General features: G+C 43.9%; 1 pseudogene; it reads left to right on the top strand.

Moving 5' to 3' along the window:
* The first annotated feature begins 3771 nt into the window (after window positions 1-3771).
* LOC130874906 (pleiotropic regulator 1-like) lies at window positions 3772-5378 on the top strand (annotated as a pseudogene).
* The last annotated feature ends 9294 nt before the right edge of the window (window positions 5379-14672 follow it).

Genomic DNA, 14672 nt, shown 5'->3' with positions numbered 1-14672 from the left:
TAACACCTTTCTTCTATGCTTGACTCTAAAGCCAGAAGCACATGGCCAAAGCTGCCAAATTCTACTGCTTGCTTGGAACATGGCCCTCTTGTTCAAACACATTTTCACAAGTTTTCTGTCTTTGATTGTTTCCTTCACTGTCTAAGCTTGGCTGTCCTGGAACTTTATCTGTAGACCAGGCTGGCCCTGAACAATACAGTGGTCTCCCAATCTTGCCTTTTTGACTGCTGAGATTAAAGGTATGCACCAACCCCACCCTAAGTTTTTCTTTAATTCCTTTTCACTTTTTAAAAATTCCCTTTTACAAATTGGAGGGTTAGCTGGGCGGGATCTTGCTCTGAGGTCACTGCTCCCTTTATTCCACTTAGTATCAGGCTTTTATTTAATTGTTTGTACTTCCTGGTGCTTCCTTTCTTTTCATGCTGTACATTTTGTATTTTTCCTTGCTCAACTTTCTCCTTTTTATTATAGATTTGCATGAGTGTGGCTACCAAGCAACACAGTTAATACTAGGCTATCTGAAAACTCCTCTGCCAGAGCCGTAAACACATAGCTCTTCAATTTAGTCTCAGGCAGATTTTTTCTTTTTGGACAAGGACAGAAAGCAGTCACCTTCTTTACCAAAATATCACAAGAACTATCTCTAAGCCACAAATTAATATTTTTTCTTCTGAAACCTCTTGAGCCAGGCACCTCCAGTTCAAATCACCTTCAGCACTACTGTCTTCCATGCTCTTACTAATATTATTATTATTAAAATGTCCAATTGCTTTTGTAGACCAAAGTTCCCAAGTGTTCCATATTCATCCAAATAAAAACATGGTCCAGCCTATCATAGCAATACCCCATGCCTGGTACCAATTTCTGTCTTAGTGCTCTATTTCTGTGAAGAGACACAATATCCATGACAATTCTTAGAAAGGAAAACATTTATTCAGATCTGGCTTATAGGTTCAGAGGCTTAGTTCATTATTGCATGGCAGGAAGCATGGTGGCACACAGGCAGACATGGTGTTGGAGAAGCAGCTGAGAATTCTACATATGGATCAACAGGCAACAGGAAGAGAAAGAGTCAGTGGGCCTGACTTGAACTTTTGAAACCTCAAAACTCCCCTCCAGTGACACACTTCCTTCAATAAGGCCACACCTACTCCAACAAGGCCACACATCCTAATCCTTTCAAATAATGCCCCTTGCTATGAGTTATGTGGCCATTTTCACTTAAATCACACATATGGGAAACTTAAGGAATGTTCTACTGAAGACAGAGAAGTGAACCAATAGGTTAAGAAGTGGGAAAGTCAAACAAACCCTTTCCTTGCCCAATTTATTTTTGGTCACAATTTTATCCAAGGAACAGAAACATAGCTAAAATGGGACCCTTCAGTATGTATGCACAAGCAAGGTTCCACAGGTTTAGCAATATTGTTGGATGTCTTGTTCTTGTTTTCACTAGGGCAAGGGTGGGAGCACTTATGTGACTTAGAACTGGTTACAGACAGGTGGTGGCACCCTTTTCTTAGTCTTGTGCTGCTATGGTGCAGGAGAATTGTCTGTATTCTGTCAATCATGCTTCAAATAAATGCTGATTGGCCAGGCAGAAAGTATAGGCAGTGTAACATGTGGGCCAGGCTTGTTAGGGTTTCCGTCCTGCCCAGTTCCTGCAGCCGTTTAGCCCCAAAGAAAATCACACAGAAGTTTCTAGAAGATTATAAACTGATTGGCCCATTAGCTCAGGCTTCTTATTAACTCTTGTAACTTATAGTAACCCATTTGTATCTATGTCAACCACATGGCTCGGTACCTTTTTCGGGGGGCAGGTCACATCCTGCTTCTTCCGTGGTCTGGGAAGGACTGGGAAGAATGGGCTTCCTTCTTCCTAGATTTCTTTGGTCTATACTTTCTGCCTGGCCAATCAGTGTTTATTTAAAACATTTGACAGAATACAGACAATTCTCCTGCACCAAGGTGGGTCAACCAGACAGGAAGTAGAGGCGGGATGATGAGAACAGGGGAATTCTGGGAAGAAGGAAGCTCTTTCTGCAGTCCTGCCCAGACCACCGAAGAAGCAGGATATTACCTGCCCCACTGAAAAAGGTACTGAGCCATGTGGCTAGCATATACTAGAATAATGGGTTAATAAAGGAGCTAATATGAAGCCTGAGCTAATGGACCAATCAGTTTATCACTAATGCAGACTCTCTGATTTCTTTGGGGCTTACTGGCTGTGGGAACTGGGCAGGACAGAAACCCCAACGAGCAGGCCCTCATGTTACACCATTACCTTTGTGAGTCATTTTGTCCCCAGGAAGACTAAGTGGGGTTAGCAGAGGAGAAGGATTGCTGTAGCAATGATTCTACCTGGTGGAATGAGTATTGTAAGTTCCTGGAGAGTTGCTGTTATAAAGTTATTAAGTGGTGACAGAGGGAGCTGCTTCCTGGTTGGGCTTTCTCCACACAGGATGAGCACCTGCTCAGAAGCTCGGCACACCTAGATGTTAGCACTTCCTTTTCCCACAGAAATTTCCAATGTCTTTCCCTTATCTCTTCCATTTAAAGGGAAGGTTTCTCAGGTGTAGTCTAGTGAATTCTGTGGGAGTGTCTTAAAGTCTCTGGGTGGGGGGGTAGTCATGAGATAAAGTTGTTTTCAGAACTACAGTTGGGTGTCAATTCTTTAAAATATTCCTATCTTCTCATATGCAGAGGGGTTTCCTGGGAGTTGCATGACATGTGCTATTGTTAGAGAGGACGTAAAACAGTAGACATTAAAAAAATTGTAATTGATGGGCCTGGGCAGGTGGGAAGAAAGTCACAGGCTCAACTGGCATCCCTTGGCCTGGGTGGGATGACAGGACAGGGCAAGACAGCCACTGGCTCACCAGGTACCCTGCAGCCTGGGCAGGTGTTGCTAATATGAGGGACAGGTCTGTGGTGGAGATATGGGAGAAGCAGAATGGTTAGTGCACTGTGGAGAGAGACTGAACTGAAGACAGGGTGATATGGGTGACCTATGCTGCCACCTGGGGCCATGTGATATCTAAATCAGTGCTGCCTCTGCCGAGGGTCATGTCTGGTTCTGTGGCCCTACTGAAGCTGGGGTCTGTGTTGATGGCTGTGGCATGTGTTACCACTGGTGCCCATGGGAAAGATGGTCCTGTTGACCCAGGAACTGGAGAACTGGTCCTGACGCTTGCCTGAGGTGGGTGGTCCTAGCGGAGGCCTGAATTCACCAACTCAACTACCATATCCAGGGCTTTGAGTTGGCCCACCCCAACATCTACCCCATCTGTGACCTGCTGGAGCACGTGAAGGAACTGGTCCTGTAGACATAGCAGCAGGACGTCCATGTCTCATGGCAACAACAGGATATCTGAGAGAAGTTTCCGTGAGGGTCTAGTACCGATCATGTACGTGTACCAGAAGTCAGAGGCCTTGAGCCAGACCAACAATTCATTGCAACAACCGTTTGCAAGTAAAGCTGTAGGGGAAAGAGGGTTTACTGGTGACACACTGAAGCTCCCAAGGCCACTAGGAAAGAAGAAAATATGATGGAGAGGTGGAGGTGGGAAAATTAGAGGAGCAACATTTTGTTTTGTTTTCTCTGCTTCTGGAGTGGGGAGGCTGCAAGTATAGAGAGTGGACATGGAAAGACAGAAATGAGTGGAATTAGGGTGCATCATATGAAATTTCCAAAGAATCAATAAAAAATTATGTCAAAAATCATCTTTACTCAAAGTACTTTTATTTTAAAAATATACCTTAAAGGAATAGTGGCGGCGAATTCTGCGTCGAGTCAGTTGGCTGCTGGAGGAGCTGGCTGAGCCGCGGTGACAATGGTGGAGGATGTCCAGAAGCATTCTGTACACACACTGGTGTTCAGGGCACTGAAGAGGACCCATGACATGTTTGTAGCTGATAATGGAAAACCTGTGCCTTTGGATGAAGAGAGTCACAAGCAGAAGATGGCAATCAAGCTTCGTAATGAGTATGGACCTGTCTTGCATATGCCCACTTCTAAAGAGAACCTTAAGGAGAAGGGACCTCAGAACGCGGCAGAGTCATATCCCCATAAACAGTATCCTGCCAATCAAGGACAAGATGTTGAATACTTGGTGACAGGTACACATCCATACCCGCCAGGACCTGGTGTTGCCCTGACCGCCGACACCAAGGTCCAGAGAATGCCCAGTGAGTCAGCCGCACAGTCCTTAGCTGTGGCGCTGCCGAATCAGGCCAGAGCTGATGCAAATCGTACTGGACCTGCTGGGAGTGAGTACCGACACCCAGGAGCTTCTGACCGTTCCCAGCCCACAGCGATGAACTCTATGATCATGGAGGCCGGCAATACCAAGAACTCTGCATTAATGGCTAAAAAAGCCCCTACAATGCCCAAACCCCAGTGGCACCCACTGTGGAAACTCTATAAGGTTATCAGTGGGCATCTTGGCTGGGTTCGGTGCATTGCTGTGGAACCTGGCAATCAGTGGTTCGTTACTGGCTCTGCCAACAGAACTATAAAGATTTGGGACTTGGCTAGTGGCAAATTGAAGCTGTCCTTGACTGGGCACATCAGCACGGTGCGTGGTGTGATTGTGAGCACGAGGAGTCCCTACTTGTTCTCTTGTGGAGAAGACAAGCAAGTGAAGTGCTGGGATCTTGAGTATAACAAGGTCATACGGCACTATCATGGCCATCTAAGTGCAGTGTATGGTCTGGATTTGCATCCAACAATCGGCGTCCTGGTGACTTGTAGTTGAGATTCAACTGCACGGATCTGGGACGTGAGGACTAAAGCCAGTGTGCACACGTTGTCCGGACACACAAATGCAGTTGCTACCGTGAGATGCCAGGCTGCAGAACCACAGATTATCACCGGGAGTCATGATACCACAATACAATTATGGGATCTGGTGGCTGGAAAGACAAAAGTGACATTGACGAATCATAAGAAATCTGTCAGGGCTGTGGTCTTACATCCACAACATTACACATTTGCATCTGGGTCTCCAGATAACATAAAGCAGTGGAAGTTCCCTGACAGAGGCTTCATTCAGAATCTCTCCGGTCATAATGCCATCATCAACACACTGGCAGTCAATGCTGATGGAGTACTTGTGTCTGGAGCTGACAATGGCACCATGCACCTTTGGGACTGGAGAACTGGCTACAATTTTCAGCGGGTCCATACTGCTGTCCAGCCTGGGTCTTTGGACAGTGAGTCAGGAATATTTGCTTGTGCTTTTGATCAGTCGGAAAGCCGATTGCTAACAGCAGAAGCCGACAAAACCATTAAAGTTTATAGAGAGGACGAGACCGCGACAGAAGAAACCCACCCAGTCAGTTGGAAACCAGAGATTATCAAGAGAAAGAGATTTTAGTGGGCACTGTCTTCATGGCTGTCCCCCTGTTCCTAGCTTGGCGTTGATGCAGAAGTCACTGCTGCTTTGTACTTTACAATAAACTGCTCCCTGTGCCCATCAATATATATATATGTATATATATATATACCTTAAAGAGTAAAAAATATGTTATTGTGGTAAGTTTATTGTAATTATAGTCAAATAAATATATGTTTAAAGTATTTATTTTCAGAATTTTGGTTATGATTAATTCTTATTTTCATTTTTATTCCTATAACAAAACACAAAGGCAACTTATAAAATAAAGCATTTAACTGAGTTTGCAGTTTCAGAAGGTTAGAGTCCATCCATAATGGTGGAACAAAGGCATGGTGGTAGGAACAGCTGAGAGTTCATATCTTGATCTGTAAGTAAGAGGCAGAGAGAGAGAGAGAGAGAGAGAGAGAGAGAGAGAGAAGAGAGAAGAGAGAGGTCTGGGAATTGCATAAGTCTTTTGAAACCCCAAAGATCACCCAGTAACAAATCTCCAGTGAAGCCACATGTTCTAATCCTCCCCAAACAGTTCCTCTAACTGGGGATCCAGTATTCAAACATTTGAGCCTATTGGGACCATTCCCATTTAAATCATCACAGTTGTTAGCACTGACAAATTAAAAAGAGAGACTTTGTTAGACAAACCCGATTATTGTGTACTTCAGTGTCTTAGGGTTTTATTAATGTGAGGAGACACCATGACCATGGCAATTATAAAGGAAAACATTTAATTGAGGTTAGTTTATGGTTTCGCAGGTTTAGTCCATTTTTGTCATGGTGAGAAGCATGGCAGCGTGCAAGCAGACATGGTGCTGCAGAAGCCGAGAGTTCTAGATCTTGATCCCTAGGCAGCAGGAAACTGTATCCCACAGTGGGCATAGCTTGAGCATATATGAGACCTGAAAGCCCGCCCCCACAGTGACACACTTCCTCCAACAAGGCCACACCCACTCCAACAGTGCCACTCCTAATAGTACCACTCAAACATTTAAACGCTTGAGTCTATGAAGCCATTCTTATTCAAACCATCACATTCAGTAAATTTTAAGAAAATAAAGAGACTATTACCACTTCTCTGCTAGATTTCAGCAGTCATCTTGGGTGCAGGAGTAGCTATAATACAAGGTGGTAAACTGGTGAGAGATCCCATTAGAGTACTATCTACCTAAGCGAGCCTGGACTCCCCAATTTTACATTAGTTTGTGTCAGCAATTTAATAAAATTTTGGTATTAAAATCTGGTGGACGAATGGTGAAAATATAGTTTCATGCACCAGGGCATTAGCTTGATCAATAAATGTCTTTATCTCAGAACTCAGGTTTTACAAAAAAGCCAGCATGGTGGCACATAATGTAACCCCGCTGTTGAGAGGTTGGAGACAGGTAGACCCTTAGGGCTCATTGACCAGTCAGCTCTGTGAATTTTGTGTGCTCCAGGCCATTGAGAGAGATCCTGTCTCAATAAACATAATGTACAACATGTGAAGAACAGTGCTGGAAAGCTCTATATAGAACCCTGGAAGCACACCACACACACACATACACACACACACACACGCACACACACACACACACATACACACACACACGAGCACTTAGCACAACATACATTTGTTGTGGAATTCAGAGTCTAGTTAGGGATGGTCCTGTTACCTGCATTGTAGGTGAACTTTCATTCACTCAGTTTTCAGTTCATTAATTTAGCGAACAGGTCTTTATTGAGTACCTATTGTATGCCAAGTCCTAGGTCACAGTCCATCTTTAATTTTCTCATCCCTAAAAAGGGATGAGAAAGCTCCAATAAACCTTAAGTGCTGTAATTTAGAAAAAAAGCAGTGCCTGAGAGAAAGACACCCTGCCATAGAGCTGGGGGGGGGTTATTGGGGGAAAGAGTGTAAAGAATGCGCACAGGAGGTGCTCTTAGTGGCTGCAGCTGAGGACGGACACCCCAAGGTCAGGCCAGGACAGATGCCTGAATACTAAAAACAAGAGCCTTTTTAGCAGTGTCTTTTGGATAGTGCAAACATTTTTCTCTTCGCCTCTCTTGGGTAAGCCAATATTAGAAGAGAGAGAACATTCCTCAGGCAAGACACACGGTCTGCTTTAAGGTTTCTCCAGAACCTTCAGTGGTCGATGGTTAACTGCCTTGGCCTTTTACAGGCAGAAATTGTCAATGTAAATGAGAAAATCTAAAGCATGAAATCAGTTAGTGCCATCATATTTCCTAAATCTATTCAGTATTGGGCTCGAACTGAATAACTTCCTTCATGGGAACTTGGAAAACCTAGCGGTGTCTGTTCCCTAACAGAAAGACAATATTCAAAGGTCTTCATGCAAGGGGACTGAGAGGGATTGAACAGTGCGTGTGAGCTGGAAGACCATTTTGTTACTCCAAATGGTCCATGACTGTGGAAAAATGGCCATTCCATTCCTCTAGCCATATGTTTGCAACTTCTATTCTGGTTGGTAAAGGCTTCAACATTTAAAGCTTCATCTTGGAGATTTGGGTGATCAGTTTCCTAACTGTGTTAGTTTTTTGAAGAATATGTTGCAGCAACAAGTGATTCCAAAATCTCAAAAGTTTTTTTTTTTAAACAACTTTTGATTACATTTCAGAATGGTCACAGGTTAAAATGTTACTATTTTTACTGCAAATCATTTCTTAAACCAAGGTGTGGCCTGGAGAGAAGGCTCAGTCAGGAAAATGCTTGACATGCAAGCATGAAGACCTGAGTTCGAATCCCTAGTACTCACATAAACCATCAGGTATAGATGCTTGCATGTATGCTACTTGGGAGGCAGAGACAGTAAATTCTGAAGCTCCATGGCAGCCAATCTGGCAGCGTCAGTCAGGCTCTATGTTCAGTGAAATATAATATTTCCATAACTAAGGATGAGGACAACCGTGTAGGACACCTGATGCCAACCTCCGGTCTCTGTGCACACTCCCCTTTCCCCAAAATAAATGAAGGTGGAAGAAACAGGTGATAGCTGTGGTCACTGTTTTTACGAGTTGTGGCTTAAACATAATGACTGTTATACACAAAGAACATGACAGGTGTTGCTTTGGTTCACATTCGATTGGGCAAATCAAGTCCCGTGCAGGCCAATAGCGCCAATGGAGTAGGGAATGTGCTCCTCTCATGGGGCTTCTGTAACAGTCCCAGCCATGGTCTCTGATGCCCTTTCTCTTACAGAAGAAGAGTGCAAACACTTGAGAATTAGTACAATCTCACACACTGTTTGCAATATTGGATAAGAAAGCTTTCCTCACATGCTTCATTTTACTTTGTGATATCTGAGAAGGAAAGAGGATCACCCTTGATTTTATAAATGTAAAAACATGTTTATAACCCTCTAAGGCAGTCTGGTTCATTTCTCAGCGCCAGGGTTAGTCTGTTTTCTGCCAGGGATTAAGGAAAATGAAAGAACATAGGCCTACGAATCAGAAGCAAACAGCCACACTGGAGCAGAGTTCTTGTCCCTGACATCTCCTAAGAAGACCAACAGTCACTGAGAGGTCTGACTAATTCCCTTTCCTCTCGGAGAATTCTCTGTGGAGCCCCTGCTGTCGCGTTTCTGAGCTGGGAGAACACGGGTAGATGATGCTTTGCCATTGAACTCTAGACAAAAACATTTGAGGAAAGGGCCTGGGAATGCAGACTATACTCAAGAGCCCTCCTCTCAAATTCTATCTTCTGTTATTTTAATTTAGATCATCAATGCTTTGCAACTGGACTGCTCCCGTAGGCTCCTAATTGGCCTCTGGGTCTCTATATTTGTATCCTAGCAATATGTTCTCCACTTGAGGAATCTTTCTAAAGGATGAACTACATTCTTTTACCATTCTAGAAATACTATCCTCCATCCTTTACCTTTTGAGTTACAATTTAATTGTCTGATAATATCTTCTTTGTAGGGATGGACTTGAGTAATATATATATATATATGTGTGTGTGTGTGTGTGTGTGTGTGTGTGTAATATTTATTATGTGTTCCCCAAAACTTTCTCAAAAAGGTGAAGTGAATGCAAATCATCCTAGTGAAATTAAGAGATTAAAAGTCAAGACCTTCTAAGCTCTCCAGATCTGGTTGCTGGCTAACAATTTCACAGCCATACTTGGCCACCCAACTCCACCCCTTTATCACCACCTGAAGCCCCTCTACATCTTTGCACACTGCATTCGGTTCCCCAGTCAGTTTTCCTGTTCTTCAGCTTAGTTGTGCCCATCCCTGAATGCTTTGCCATCTTCAGTCCCTTGGCTCCTCTGCGGAGAAGGAGGTCCTTTGTTATTGTCCTCCCCCTTGGTGTCACACCGCTTTGACCTCTGGATTGCTCTCTTTTGCTTTTGCTCTGGTCCTTTCTGCTAGATAAGATCAAATTCTGTCTGAATTATTTCTCCAGATGGGCGACAGCTCCTGACAAGTAGTAGAGTCTGAATACAACTTTATGAATGAATCAACACATGATAGAGAAAAAGATGTTAGGCTATAGGTAAGGTTTGGATAAAATACAGATTGGGATTAAGTGAAGACCATGCTGAGATTTGAGATTTGCATTACGATAACAGAAATTAATTCCATTTCTTGTATTATGGGAGAGTTGACATGTTCATGAATAAAAAAAAAATCATTTTTATGTGTATTAAAGAAGAGATAGATGGACCTAAGCGTGAACTTCTTGGTATTCTTGACATGACAATAGGCCTTCTATAGATCACTCTGCAACAACTAAGTGTAGAGATGTCACCATGTCCTTGGGGTTAGCCACCTATCTTAAGCCAGGCAGGTCTGCAATGGTGAGATTAAACAAGTAATTCCATTTTTGCCTGCTGTCTTGCATCACGATTTAAGTAGAAAAATTAAATTCCCAATTCAAGCCTCTCAGCGTGGCTAATAAATGCTTCAGGTGCGTAGAACTGCATTCCAGGCAGGAAGGAGTAAAGCCATTCCCTGGGAGTGACATGTTTATTCACCTCTGCGAGTAATACACGGCTTGCACCTGGGAGGCTGGTGGGAACCAGGCAAGCAGTAGCAAGAAGAACATGGCAATCGAGCGCGCCTCTCCTTTCTTCTGTGACACAGTGCCACTCAGAAGATAATGCTTCCGTGTTAGCATCTGGTACAACTGAGTTCAAATGCTTGATTCTGCCACTCAGAAGCTTGGTTACCTGACACATGCTTCTTGTTACTTCAGCTTTGTAGACATTTTCAGCTCTGCACATTGCACTTCATCTGCTCTAACTTTGTTACTTATTTTTATTTTGAATATAATTACACACACACGTGTAGTATTAGTTACTGCTCTATTGCTATAAAGAGACACCATGACCAAGGCAACTCTTATTTAAAAAAAAAATAATTGGGGATATGGTGGTTTGCATGAAAACGGCCCCTCATAGGCTCATAGGGAGTAGGATATGTGACCTTGTTAGGGTAGGTGTGGCCTTACTGGAGGAAGTGTGTCACTGCCGGTGAGCTTTAAGGAGTCAGTACCAGTGGCTCTCTGTCTTCCTGCCACCTATGGATCCAGATGTAGAACTCTCTGCTCCCTCTCCAGCACCATGTCTGCCTGTGTGCCACCATGCTTCCCACCATGATAATAATGGACTAAGTCTCTGAACTGTAAGCCAGTTTTTTTTTTTTTTTTTTTGATAAGAATTGCTGTGCTCATGGTGTCTCTTCATAGCAATAAAACCCTAACTAAGACTGGGCCTTGCTTATAGTTTTAGAGGGTTAATCTATCATTATCTTGGTAGTGAGACCTGGATGGGCCAAGGAGGCAGGAAGAGCAGCCACCATTGCCTCAGCAATCTGTTCCAGGGCCAGGCAGGTGGGGGTGCAGCCTTGGCCTCAGTAGTTAGCGCCCAGGGCTCACCCACTGCAACTGTAGCCTCAGGGGGAAGGAAACGAGTTCAACCTGTCTTCAGACACGTTTGTATTGATTCTGTCAGTTTCTCTCTGCTCCCTGACAGGAGACAGATGACTTAAAACGCAGCTGGGCATAGTGCATTATGTCCCCATCTCAGGGCTCCTAAATCATTTCAAAATTTTAAATTCCCTAATCAATATTTTATCTGGAGATCAAGATAGTGAACAGGCTAGCTTTTCTCAGACATGTGCTCACACCATGGTACTCAAAGGTCAGTCTGGTCTGGAGGTAAATGCAGACTGTGTGTTCCCCGAGGCTACTCGTTTAGGTTGGGTAAGATCAGGAGGTCCACAGGAATTTCATGGTCGCAGTGTAATACTCCTTTCAGGTCCCATAGAGGTTTAGCCAGTTACACACTTCCCATCAGAGTAGCTTCCTCCAAACTGATTCCTTCATTCCAAGTAGCTAGCACAGTGCTGGCATGCGAATGATGAACAAGTATTGACTGAATTCCAGTTAGGAATTCAGGGTGTTTCGAAGGATATTGCAAATAGAAGACCTGAGTGGGAGGGGAGATTCTAAAACAGGCCAGCCGACGTCATGGTTCATGATCGAACATCTGGCATAAGGGAATTTACTCTTTACCTAATTGGAAAAGTCATACTATGTCTGAGCATTTCTGAAAGCTGCAAAAGTCTTCTAGACATGAAACCTGATGCTGTAGCTTCTATCCATTAGTCTTTGCTGAGACCCCAGGTTCCTAAGATCTATGGTCTCTCAGCAGAGTGCCCTTGACCAAGGAGCTTCCTCTGCACCCAAATATGGGGCTGATTGTGCACTACAGGAAGCCGAGAGAGGCTGTCAGATCTGAGTAGCGGGGATCTTGTGACATACACAGTGTAGTCGTGGTTTTAGCTGTCAGAGTTTCAGCTTGCTGTCCCAAGGAAATATGCCCAGAATTCTGAATCAGCATTATTTTAATCTTCCTAGACTAGTTGAAGGATTGACCATGAGCAAAGAAAACAAGGATTGGGTATTTTTACTGGAATGGGCTCTGTCACAAAAGCAGAGGTTATAATAACGCTTTCTTATGCTTCTCTGTTGCCCTTTCTTATCATGGTTGCTCTTGGCAGAGTTATCACACACTCTGGAGAATGGGCACTTGCCTGAGACTGCTCTGTTAGCAAGAACTCAACTCTACCCATCCTCTCCAGACACTGGGCTTGCACACTGTGCATCCCTTTAAGCTACTCTCGGCTCCTCAGGCCTGCTTGTGTATCCAAATTGCCTGGACATTTGTCAGGACACACTCAGAGATTCTTAATCAGTGGGTCTTGACGGGACCCGACACCCACAGACCCAATAAGTTCCCTGACCCTATGGCGAGTTCCACAGCTCTACTGTGGATGGGAACTCCAGCCTGGTCCAGGTGGCCAAGGCTGTCATACTACTGCCTCTTTGAATTCTGGGAAGTAGTAAGTAAAGCATATTGCAAAGCTGGTGTCACCAGCTTCCTCCATGTCACCATACCATAGGAAACAACCACCCTTATGATTTTAGGGTGTTTCGTTTGTTTAGAGTCGAGCACTCCTCTGTAACATTGGTATCACTGGCTTCCCACTGGACCCCCAACCTCCATGAGTGTAGAGAGTTCATCTGTCTTTTCTTTACTGTTGTTCCAAAGGCAGCTAGTGGGCTTGCAGCTTAGTTCCAATGCAGATATATAGACATGTGATAGGGTTTTATTTATTTGTTTTTATATATATCACTAGCCCCATTTGAAGGGAGTTTAATAAAACACTGTCCTAATTTCTAGTCGCTTCAGTATTTACTTAGGCAGTTAATTTTCAGTCATTTTAAAACTCGTACTTTTTCTCAGGACCACGTTATTCCTCACACACTCTTCTGTCTTCTACCTAAGTGGAGTAGCCCTGTGCAGAAAGCAACTTATGGGATTTGTGGGTTCATGGCAATGAAAGCCACGAAGGAGAGTTCCACTTGGTTCTTATGCTGATTTTTGTCCTGCCTGGGCCCTGGGAGCAGCAGTGGCCTCAAACATTTGGATCACAACCTCAGTTCTGACTGCAATGGCTGCCAAGTATCAGTGACTGGTGTGGTTTATGACTTGATCTCTTGGGTCACCTCATGTGACCCTGCCTATGCCTGACTGCTTTAATACTGATTTAAATTCTTTAAAGCATTGTGCTCTTTTTAGTCACCTTTCTTATTGTCATGACCAAACACCTGACAGAAAGTGACTTAAGGGAGGAAGTGTTCATTTTGGCTCACAGTTTAGAAGGGATGCAGTCTGTCGTGGTGGGGAAGGTTTGGGGAGGAGTCACAGTTCACTTATAGGAAGGACAGATCAGATGGGCTATAAAACCTCAACACCCACCTCAGTGATCCACTTCCTCCTGTGAGGTCCTATCCCCCGCGGGTTCTGCAAAGTCCCATCCCCCGAGGTTCCACAATGGTCCAAAATGAACAGCTGGGGGGCACTTCACATTAAACAGTGAAGTGGGCCCTGACTCAGTAGTGACACTGTTCTAGAATTTCCACGTTGCAATGTACGAGTGTGCGCATGTGCAACTGGCTGACTGGCCTCCGTCAATGGAGTCAGGGCTGCTCTGGAGAAAGAAGGTTCTTCCCACTCAGCATGCAGCAAGGCAACCACCTGAACAGGTATTGTGACTAGAGTAAGCTGATCCCTCTCCTGTGGCTTCCCTCCTCTTTGCAATGAGCCCTGAGCTCTCCTCCAGTTTAGCTGTGCTATCTGCTTCCCGGAGCTCAGAAAGACTCATTTTTTCAAGTGCACATGGAAAGCCAGGGTCTACTAGACTACTGTTTTTCTTGTGAATTTAAAAAGTTCAACTTGAATGTCAAGCCCATTATGTCTTAGAAAGCGTCACTTCTTATTTCTCCCAGCCCAAAGCCATGGGCTGAGGATGGTGGACAGGTGTGCAGGCAGATCACAGAACTACCAGGGATGAAGAAGGCCATCTATTCCATTTTAACTATAAGATTATATTTTACAATTTATCTTTCATTTTACTGGGTAATTCCAGTGTTTGGGACATAACTTAAAACATGTTGCTATGCTAAGGGACAACATATATATTTATTAAATTTAAAGTGTTTATCAGTTTATCGATTTCCTTTTTTTTTGTTTTTGTTTTTTTTTTTCTTTTGTTTTTCAAGACAGGGTTTCTTTGTAGCTTTGGAGCCTGTCTTGGAATTAGCTCTTGTAGACCAGGCTGGCCTCGAACTCACAAAGATCCTCCTACCTCTGCTTCCTGAGCACTGGGGTTAAAGGTGTGTGCCACCAGGGCCCTGCAATTTCCATTTTCTAATAAAAAGAAAATTTATCATCCAGCTAGGTTTTTCTTTTCTAGATGAAAGGATTCTTTT

This window comes from Chionomys nivalis, chromosome 5 (assembly GCF_950005125.1).
Source record: "Chionomys nivalis chromosome 5, mChiNiv1.1, whole genome shotgun sequence".
Lineage (NCBI taxonomy): Eukaryota > Metazoa > Chordata > Mammalia > Rodentia > Cricetidae > Chionomys > Chionomys nivalis.
The sequence above is the reverse complement of the archived record's forward strand: the minus strand, read 5'-3'. Positions and strand labels throughout refer to the sequence as shown.